This window comes from Condylura cristata, unplaced genomic scaffold (assembly GCF_000260355.1).
Source record: "Condylura cristata isolate star-nosed mole 26May11 unplaced genomic scaffold, ConCri1.0 scaffold00052, whole genome shotgun sequence".
NCBI classification, from domain to species: domain Eukaryota; kingdom Metazoa; phylum Chordata; class Mammalia; order Eulipotyphla; family Talpidae; genus Condylura; species Condylura cristata.
Genome location: NW_004567153.1, coordinates 1,267,526 through 1,278,700, shown reverse-complemented (window position 1 = coordinate 1,278,700; position 11,175 = coordinate 1,267,526). Strand labels below are relative to the sequence as shown.

The following is an 11,175-nucleotide window of genomic DNA, read 5'->3' as shown; positions in this document are numbered from 1 at the left end:
AAACCAACTTTCTGTTTGCTTGTTTTTCCCTGTGACTGTAGCAAAATACTATGACCAAAAATGAGCATTTAGCCACCACTGGTTGGGTTCTGCTGTCATAGTGAAAGGGACCAAGGGGGGACCCCAGGGGCAACTGCAGACTATACTTTTGAGAATTTTGGGTGAGAAAACAGACCCAAGAATAAATACCCAGTCTCTCTAGTACAATCTGGAATCGGGATGGCTGAACCATGACTTCCAGTGAAGTCTGGATCAAACTCTAAACTCATTTAGACGATCACATCTTTCATCAGATGGAGAAAATTGGAACACATTAATCATGCAGGTTATGAACCTTTGCCTCCCCACCATGCTGAAAATTCAGTGATTTGATAATGTTAAAGTCCAAAGTACATCAATCATAAACCATGTATTTCTGCCCAACATTTATCATCTCAAATGCCAGGAAACCTCTCGAAAACTGAGGAAGGTGAGAATGGATCTATCTCTTTGGTAGGGGCTGTGGCCTACCCACCTCTTTCTGGCTATTTTGCAACACAGTCACTTTACAACACTGATCTTAAGCTCAAGCAATACTGGATCAATCCAACACTTTATGGTCTCATTTTTCTTACCTGTCAGTGGGGAAAACAACTGTACTTACTTCCTAGGAATATGAGAAAAGAACAGTGGCATGGAATCCTGCAGCAATGATGCTTAGCGTGACGCCTAGCACTTAGAGAGGACCCTTTCCTGGTTAACTACTTATTCCACAATGTTTATCCCTTTCTACCTTTTTGAAAAGGCCAGACAGAAAAGAATGTCACATCACTCTGCCCCCACCCACTAACAAATAGAAGGAAAATTCCACCTGGAAAAATGCACACTGACGCCAAGAAACAGAGCTACATAATAGTGTTTAATGATGCCCATATAAACTACCAGACCATGGGTTATGTAAACTCTGCTAATTTATTAGAGAGGGAGTGGCAGATAAAGGCTCAAGGTTGACTTGTTCATGTCTGGGACAAGGAAAAGGCCATGATTTTTCAAGTCTAACCATGTGCGACTCTGGCAGTTAAATGGGCGAACCTACAAACAATCTCCAAAGCAGCAGGCAGTGAGCAGAAGGGAGAAGACTTGGGGAGCTGGAAGCACCGGTTAGTTCTCTCATGCTAACATATGACTGTTCCTGAGCTGAGTCTTGTCTACACCCTGCTCCTCCTCAGAGTCACCCCTCTTCTCTTCTACACCACCAGTCGCCCTTGGCTGCCACAGCTGTTGCCCTCCAGCCTGTGACTAGAGTGACCCCCAGCCAGTCCTCCCCTGTTCCCTGTATATTGCGGGGGGCTCTTGAAAGACATGCAGATTTCCAGCACTGGTATTTATCACAAGTGGATAGAAGGCTCTGTATCTGAAATAGGAGGACAAGCAAAGGGTAGATGTTCACTCAGCTATAATAAAGTATTTGAGAGATTATCAATTTAAAAAACATCTGGCTGAAAGGAGCCACAAAACCAACTAAACATCATAAGAAGTTTGCTTGTAAGCAGTTGCTTATATCGGTCAACAGCTCAGTAATAGCAATGTTAAAACTACCTCTTCTTTTTTTTAACCCTTCCCTCATGGTTGCGGAATAGTCGCTGCAGTTCCAACCACTGCGTTCACATTCAAGACAGGAAGAAAAAACAAAGACCACACCAGCTGTAACTGTTCTGTGCTATCAGAAATGAAGCATTCCTAAAGCTCCAGCAGAATTATGTTGAGGCCTAAGTAGCTTAAAGTGCGGTATATCTGTCACTGTGATAAAAACGGCATCACTAGGGGCCCTCCCTGGTGGCACCACAGGTTAAAGCACGGCCCTAAGAAGCTAAAGCCACTTCAGCATGAGTTCGATCTCCGGGCCCAGAGGTGACCCACAGGGCGCGGCAGACCTCTCCTGACCTGCCCGCTGCTCCCCTCAGCAGTGGACTTCATCAGTCGGCCTGTTCTGCTCCCCACCCTGTGTCTGGTGAAGCTTCTCACTGCCCCTGCACCTCTGGCCTGTACCCCAGTTCTGTACACATAAATAAATAAATCTTCCAAAAAAAAAAAAAAACAACTGTCCCCCTAGACAGGTTAGGTACAAAAACAAATGTCAGTAGCATTTTCATCATAAACATACTTATATCCACACCCAAAATGATGGTGAATCTGAACAATGTACAACTCTACAACACTTATGTTAAATGTTGACTACAATAAATCCTTCTTATTCTCTAGATACCACAATTGTCATATTTATCCCCTGAGGACTCCTGTTTTCAAAGGCTCTTGATTATTGACAAGGACTGGACAAGAACAAAGAAAAATTATAGCTGGTATCAGTCACTCTGTCCGCTAGCTGGAAATGCCAAGTCTTTGGGGTAGAAGAAACTAAAACAAATGAGTAATTATAGCAGACTCAAGGAAGGACGTGCATTCCACCGTGCTTATTTTTCCTGTTTAGCTGAATTCAACAACTTAAAAGAAAGTTGAATTTCTGGAGCTCACCATAAGATGGAAACCTGCTAGGAACTCAACTTGAGGCCTGTTATGCCGTTCTGACACACCCTCCAATGCCGAGGTCTCCGACTGTACTCTAGTAAGCAAAAGTAAATTTTGCTACGTAGGGCCAAGGTTTGGAAAGTTAAACTTTTGGCAAAATAGGTGGAGAAATATTGCATTTGTTGGAGTTTACCGGGACTACGTGTTTCAACAGTGCCTGGGGCAAACAGACAAATCCTCTCCCAGCCTTCTCAGAGCCTCATTAAGGTTTTACATGTAGAAAAGTACATTGTTTGCTCTTAAGTATGTGCAACATTTAATAAAGCTTAAGCTAATTTTGCAAAATGAAGGATGAAGAGCATTCTCAGAAAATTAGAGTAAATGGTGCAACTTCTTGGACTATAGAGGTAGATGTCATTTTGGGATTAGGAAAGAGGTTTAAGACGTAGTTGCTCCTACTTGGGGACTGGTTCCCAGAAGAAGAAAACAAAAAAGCACAGAAACCCCACCAGGAAAAGCAAGTAAGAAAAGTGCTCAAAGGGGGAAAGGCTAGTGGAATCCTCAGATTCTGCAGTTGGAATAATCGTAGATGTGGTCTAGTAAAAGGGTCTCACTTAGAGGTGGTCCAAATGAAATCAGGAAGACTAAGAGAGTCTACTAAGCTCACCGAATCACAATCATGGCAGAGTCAAGGGCAGAAATCCAGGACGAGAAACTCTCGGTCCCTAGAAGACAGTGAACGAGTCACCAGGGGAAATGAGCTCAAGGAGAGGCCATGGGACAGTGACAGACTTCCTGGAAACTCAACTGGTAATGAGTGGAGCACGGAAGACCGTGATGATCCAGGCCCGAGACACTTAACAAGAACACCTTCCCTCCATGACCAGGAATGGGACTGGAGTCCATGGAGCCAGCTAACCCAGGCAGCCTGTGACCTGAAACCTGTATCCTGGCCACCTGAAACGCTGAGTGTTTAAACAGACTGTTAGTTTTCTCTTCTGAAATTCCACAAATACGGTGTGCAAATGTTATACAGGCACAGACTATCATTACACTGCATGGTCACTTGCAATCTTTATTACTTAATAACCCGTAATGATATTCATAATGTCTACTAAAAGGAAAGGCTGGGCAGGGGGGAAGAAATAGGAAAATGGCTGAGAAATACTTTGAGATACTATAGCAAACTGTGTAAAAGGGACAACGTGGGCTGAATTTCTAGATTCCAATCTCTTTCATCTTACAGATGCCATGGCTCTGCGGTATTTTGAAAGATCCCTTGTTGCGGGCGTTGTGACCATCTGAAATCTTAGACAGATACCAAGACATAAGCCTTCCACAGAAACTCCGAGCTACTGATAGAAACTGCAAACTAACACTTTCTCCAGCAAATGCCCAATGCAACTGAGATCGTCAAACTTCCAACCTGAAAAACTACACAAGACCTTTTATTCTGACATACACTACAAGCCAGACTACATTTTGACTGTTGTGAACACAAAACACTGACGTTCAGGCTGAGAATGTTGTCTGATTGCAACTTTTTATCCCTGTGGAAATCTGACTTCACAGCTTAAAGGTCTTTTCTAATTTACTTTTCCCCATCACCATTTCCTTTTCCCTTCCACACCCCAGCACCCCCAACTTCGGAGCCTTCCTGTTCTTCATCAGTATCAGCTACTCCTTTTTAAGTATTTTACTTTGTCAAATTGTCTATTATGTAAATGCCCAATATTTCTCTTTTGGACCTGCTTTTCTACATACAATTCCCTGGAACCCCCCCCACTTTGCTGTAAATGGCTGCATTTCATCTTCTTCATAGGTGAACAGTACTCCTGAGTGGACATACTTCATCTTCTTGATGCAATTATTTATGTATGTATGTAATGTATGAATTTAAAAGATTTATTTATTTATGCATACAGAACCAGGGTACAGGTCAGAGTTGCAGGGGTGGTGAGAGGATTCACTAGAGACAGCGGGAAGCAGAACAGGCAGACTGATGAAGTACACTGCTGAGGGGAGCGGCAGGTGAGACAAGAGAGGTCTGCTGTGCCGTGGAGGTCACATAGAAGATGGAATTCGTGAAGCTGCTGCAGCTAGCTTCATAATGCTGCACTTCAACCAGGGAGGGCCCAATGCAATCATTTATTAATAGCTACTTAGGCTGCTGTTTCCATGCCCACTTATTACAAGGTAGTGCTGCAACATACACTGGAAAGCACATAGGTTTTGACATTGATGGTTATATGGCCTTTGGATAGATGCCCAAAATTGCGATAGTTGGGTTATATAGTATTTCCATTTTTAATTTGTTAAGGTAACTACATATTGCTTTCTGTGTCACAGCAGTGTAACCAGGCTCCTCTTTCTCTACAATATCTCCAGCACTTATTGATGAGAAGGTCTTTTTAATATGTGCCAACCTCACAGGTATAAGGTGTTGTCTTACTGTAGTCTTAACCTGCCATCTCTCCTATTCGAAGCATAATGAACATTGTTTCATGTCCTTTGGGCTTCCAGAAATCCTGTTGGGTGAATTGTCTGTAGCCCACTAATGAAGAGTGGATTCATCAACAGATAGATAACAGGTAAACAGGTAGATAGACAAAAGATGACACATTTAAAATTAGATGACAGATAAAGTGATTTGGTGATAGAAAGAGGGAGGGAGGGAAAAAGGGAGAGAGGCCTCGAGAGAGGGAGCCAGGGAGGCAGGAAGCTGAGCTCCTTGAATCGACATTTAATGTGGCAAAGCAAGTGCTGGCCAAGCACGGCATGGCAGAAAGCGCTCTTCACCACCCTGCCTGCCAGCATGGCATGGCAGAAAGTGCTCTTAACCACCCTGCCCGGCCTATGCATTTGCATTTCAATGTCACTCCCCCCAAGGAAAAGGCAGATACCATTTTGGATGACGCTGACACTTTCCCTCTTAACATCACATACACCGTGGCACGACAGCCCAGGTGGAGCTCACTTCAAACATTGCTCTGAAAATCTCCTCCTGTGTCCTTAGTGTTTTTCATCAGCCACAGTTTAGTTTCTGCTTTTGCTTTCTTGCCACTACTTTTATGAGTCCATTTTCCCGGACTGGATATATATTTGGCTTTGGGCCCCTCCTTTTATCTTCAGTAAGTGCCCTTTTAAAATATGAGTCATCCTATAGCTTCAGGTAACAACATTCATTTTTCTAGATGCTTCCCCTTCTTTCTTCCCAAGATCACACCATATTATATTGACAGCTGGTCATGCTTTAAAAGCCAATTCTCCTCTCAGTCTCTCTGGCTGCTGGATCACAGAGGACCCTCCTCTGAACCACGTGTGCCCTGGCTATGCCCAAGGCTTCTGTCTTCAATACAAGAGCTCAGGAAAGCCCAGAGAACCAGGAGAGCAGCAGGACTAGGCTCTTAAGAGGCCTAGTCAGCCCTTCTAGAACTGGACCCTGTGGTTTCAGGCACCTGGAGGTTTCTAAAGTTGTCTGAGCCCACTGGGCCAGGCCCTCTGCTCCTCCCAGTGCTGTCATGTCTGGAAACAGACCACCAATGTGGTAGAACTGTGGTCTTCTCTGTAACTCACAAGTAGCCAGACACAAGCAAAGGCTGCCCACTTCCTGTCCATTCTGCTTACCCACCACTGGGCAATGAGCCAGCAAATGGTTCCTATGTCCCCTGGACCTGTGGGCAGACTGGTCTCAGGTGAATATTTCTCATTCAGAGATCAGTGAGGTCTGCAGTTCTCCAACCTCTCAATTGACCCAGATGAGCAAAGTTCTTGGGGCCAGAAGTTGATGCCAAAGGTGGCCTGTGAGCTCAGCTGGAGCTTTCAACACATACCTATACCAGCAGGCAGCTGAGAGCCAAGGGAGCACCCAAGAATGAGTATGCCAAGGGACCAACGCAGGCCTGGACGTAACCTTGAAGTTCCAGAATGTACCACCACTTTCCACTGACAAAGGAAGTCACTGAGCCCGGGCCTGAGTCAAAGGAGGAGGGTTACTCTCCCTCCACATGCCAAGGGAAAGGTTCACACAAGGAGGGTGTGGGTGGAGGCAAACTGCAAACACTGTTCGCTGTCCATCATTGACTGACACCACTGACCCAAAGAACCTGGTCTAGCGTCTCGGATCCCAGATACAGCAGCCTCAGAAGGCAGGATGATCTGCTGCGACCTCTAACTATAAGCAGGAATGACCTCCACCTGGCACGCGCCATAAAACACATGGATTGTCACACCAGCCCTAGACCTCACCTCCTCTGCCCAACCACGCCAGAGCTTGAACAGTATTGCTTTCTCCTGACTCTCTGCCTTGGACTGAATGTACCCGAGAAAGTGTTGACTCTTAGATGTGCATAAAGGGCTGCTCTTGACCAGAAACACTCTCTCAAGGAGCAGCAGTCACAGTGACTTCATACTGGCAACCAGGCACGGAGCCAAGGAAACTGGATCCTCCGATGTACCTGGCAGGCATGTCAGTGGCACCAGTTTCGAAGGTAGAGCACCGGGAAGGAGCAGCCTGGGAGCACAAACTCAAGGGGGCAGGTGTGTGTGTTGCAAAGGCCAACACATAGGGCTTTTGTACTGTGTGGAAAGGAGTAGGAGGTGAGGAGAGTTCCCAGGGGCCCAGAGCTACACAGTATTTTGGGAGAGAGTAGGTGAGCCCACAATGTGGGCTGAGAATGTGGGATGGGGCTTTCTGGAAGTACAGCAGGGTCCTCGGGTTTCTTGCATTTAAGTACCAGGACTGAAAAGTAAGTTCTTTTTGTGTACCCGAGACACTAAACAAATCAAAATTTTCACCTATTATTCAGTTGATGCGGTAAATGGTGAGTCCTTGAAATACTTTCTTTATCTCAATACCAGAATATCATTGTTGCTGATTCCTGTGACTTAAGAAAAATGTAATTTCTTAATAATGATGACTTCAGTGATTCCCCACCTTGCCACAATCTGGGCGTTTTTACATGCATCTCTCCAGCCTTCATCAAAACACCGTCCAGTCCACTCATTGTTTGTCCTCATTCTAAAGGTGGGGGGAATTATGGCTGACACATGCTTAGGGACTTGTTCAAGGTGAAGTTCAAAGATGCAGTCTGCTCCAGCACAGCATGATGGAAGGTGGGAGGGTGCAGTCCCTGCTTACCCTCCACCCACCTGTGTTGTCCCAGCAGAATCCTGTCATGTGGAAGTCCCACATGCCCAGGGACAGAGGGGTGCTGCTGCTACAGGTGAAGTTGGGGGGTCCTGGGCTCTGCCCTCACCCTGCACCTCCAAGCTAGAAAAAGAAAGACCTAACAGAGCAACCTGACTTTCAGTCAGGGTTCTCTAAAGTGTGGAACTGCCAGGTGTCCTGTGAGGGAGTAGATGCTGTCAGCCCCTCCCCCAGTGGGGGTCTCCTTAGGGCCTTTTTCCTTTCTCCCCTCCCACGGAGTTGCTATGGTCCAAACTTGGAACACTTTTTTAAGAGAAAAGAGGGGATATTTTTAATAATTACACCATAACAACTGGCACATTTTGAACTGGGATAGCAAGATTTCCTTATGCTAATTGAGGAAATAAATCCTTATCTACCCCAAGGATGTTTCTATTTTCAGGGGAGATGATGAAACTATTCTTAGAGACTTTCTCTCTGTTTTCTTTTTCTGCTTGATTCCATTTTAATAATATTTTAGAAAATATACTTGAATACGGAGTGAAAGGAAGATGATCCATATAAGTATGGGGAAGGAGGGATGGAAATGTTTGCAGTTTCATCATGGTGAGGTGTGTGTCCATATGGCAAATCATACACCTTAATACACGCCATTTCAAGAACTGCCACAATACCTTCATGAGCTGAGAGAGAGTTGCAGACAGGTCCACACATCTTCCAGCTGCAGGGATGTTTAGCATCCACACTTACGAAGTCAAGGGTTAAATTCCAGCTGAAGATGGCAGGTTCAACACATAAATCTCATTTTATTCACTCCATGCAAAACTAGGTAAAGGAATTATTTAAGAAATAAACTGTCAAGAACAGGGAAATAACAGTTATAAAATTTTGCACACTAGAAATCAGAAGCACAAATAATAAATTACCTGAGAGTTCCAGAATCTGGCAATGAGTTAACTTCGGAACCAACTCAACTAATGTTGCAGAAGATTCAGGAATCATCAGCATCCAGGACATCTAAAATGGGGATAAAAGGATGAAGGTAAATAACAGATAAGCAGACCAATGTCTAGCAGCTCTCCTGGTCCTGTCACAACTGACCGCCCCTTCTCCACACAGACCCAAGACTGCAGGTTTATTCCTCAGAGGGGAAACAGGGACTTGAGTTGGACACGTCTGCCATATTGGAAAGCAGAGTCCTAAGGACACACCTGCAGCCTGAATATCACTTCCAGTGGCTGCTTCTCTTGTGGGCTTCTAGTACAATGGTAAGAGACAAAGAAGCTTGTCTTTGGGAACTGAAACTGACCAACCCAGGAAGAGTCCTAAAGAGACTGATATTGGAGATTCTGAGGAAACAGCCCACTCAGTTCTCTCTGCTGTGAGACACCTGGCACAAAAGATCTGTCTTTGCGTTGACAGATTCCTGAGCTTTTAAGTTCCCTTTCCCAAATATAAGACAAGAAAGCGCCACCAGAAAAGTGAGGGAAGCTGCTTATTTTTCCCCTAGAAGTTTAACTTTAACTTAGTTTATCTGTGTGTTTGTTTTTGCTATATGCCACATACAAGTGACATCATGTGGTGTTTGTGGAAGAGAGTTTCCAGGTGGATCTCTCAGTGTCTGCTGTTAATGGTTCACCCAAATATGCGCGCTTTCTAATTCCTGGGACCCACGGATGTCACCTTATATGACAGGGGCCTTGCCTTCCTGCCACTGCAAGATTCTCTTGCTCCAGTGTCCTGGGTGCTATTTACTCAATTCCTAGTAATTCACCCACACACTAAGGGAAGGAGGGAGAGACACCCCTGCTTCCACTGCTCTTCTGCGTCCCGGCCCCAGCCCAGTCTTCACTGCTTTCCAAGGGAAGACATTGCACCACAGAATGGGTCTGAGTGCAAACCTGAACAATCTCCCGTAAAATAAGCGCTCCCTCCAGGTAAGTCTTTGGCCACATTTTGATACTGTCTCTGACCCTCACATACTTGAACTTCTCCTTAGGAAGAGGAGGGGGAAAGCCCACAGGCAAAGCTCGGCAGGAAAACACAAGGACTTCCAAGGACAGCAGCCCTTTGAGGGGGGAAAGAACATTCTGGAGAGTTCCTCCTCCATATTCAAGCTGTTCTTGACAAGTTTTACAACATATCAAAGAGGGTCACTACAGACAGAAGTGCCCCGTAGATGTTTGATGAGATGTATGATTTGCAAGCCATAATTTTTATGAGACCCCAGAGGAAACATGAAATCTACTTTATGGATATGTATTTGTATCATATATTTTCACATATATTACACAGCAATATATATTACGGAATAGTATGAAATTATACATAGTGATATATGACATAAGTACATATAAGAGACATATCTATATCTATATGTCCATGTGCATATACTGGACATAGGTTGATGACAAAATAGCTGATGTGTTAAAAGTTCTCTTGCAGTTACTAATTGAACTTATTTTCAATTTTTTAAAAGAGCTGATGAAACTACTTTGTTGAGGTTTTCTGTGAGCAGGCTCCCTTGCTCCTAATTTTGTTGGCTGAGAAGTCCCATTACGTGCAGTGAACATGTAAACTTCCGCACTAGGTGAGACCTTGCTCAAGCATCAGTGAGCAAAATTTCAATTCAGAAAAGCTGAAATGGGATTTTCCATAGATCAGAAATTCTTTCAAGGAGCATGTCAAGCTCTTTGTATGCATCTCTTTCTCTGGGAACTCTCTATCCTTCACAGATTCTCAACAAACCTCATGTCCTTAGAAAATCTTAGAACAATTCTATTATATCAACCAATTCAAGACCTTTACTTGAACCAGTTTACTGATTGCAATCACTTAATAAAAATGTTTAAATGACCCTAACTTGCACTATTTGACATGACGTGGTAAAAAAAAAAAAAAAATTAGCTATAAAATTGTTTTAAAAATTCCAAGAGTGGGCCCTCCCTGGTGGCGCAGCGGGTTAAAGCACTGCACTGAGAAACTGAGGCCACTTCCACATGAGTTCGATCCCCGCATGCCCCGGAGATGACCACATGGCGTGGCAGACCTCTCCTGACCCGCCCGCTGCTCCCCTCAGCAGTGTACTTCATCGATCAGCCTGTTCTGCTCCCCGCTCTGTCTCTGGTGAATCCTCTCACCCTCCGCATCTCTGGCCTGTACTCCAGTTCAGTATGAATAAATAAAAAAATCTTTAAAAAAAAGTGAATAAAAAAAAATTCCAAGAGTAAGAAGTTCAAATAATAGAGCTACACTTTGATATTTAACATTGGACTCTTTAGGGGAAATGTATGAAATAAAATTCTTATTCTTTTTAATGTAAATGGTTACCTGTCAAACTTCAAGAAGCTTTAAAACAATTGGTTCTCTTTAAAAATTTTAAACTAATCCCTATAATTTTCTTTAACTACCAGTTTATTTATCAAATCCTTCCTCTGACTCTTCGAGGTGAATCCTGTTCAGCTTCTGTCTAAATTACTCTACCTGCCTACTACAGGACTTCAAATCAACTGATGCATATT

At 44.1% G+C, this 11,175-nt stretch overlaps 1 long non-coding RNA gene across 1 annotated transcript in view; it reads right to left on the bottom strand.

Annotated features, from left to right (window-relative positions):
- Positions 1-8,343: 8,343 nt before the first annotated feature.
- The window catches only part of LOC105854543, a 95,855-nt gene continuing 93,023 nt past the window's right edge, over positions 8,344-11,175 (bottom strand). The window contains exons 2-3 of the long non-coding RNA XR_001146193.1: positions 8,581-8,671; positions 8,344-8,479 (exon numbers count right to left, since the gene is read on the bottom strand). This is a non-coding gene — a long non-coding RNA (uncharacterized LOC105854543). The remainder of the gene's footprint in view (positions 8,480-8,580; positions 8,672-11,175) is intronic.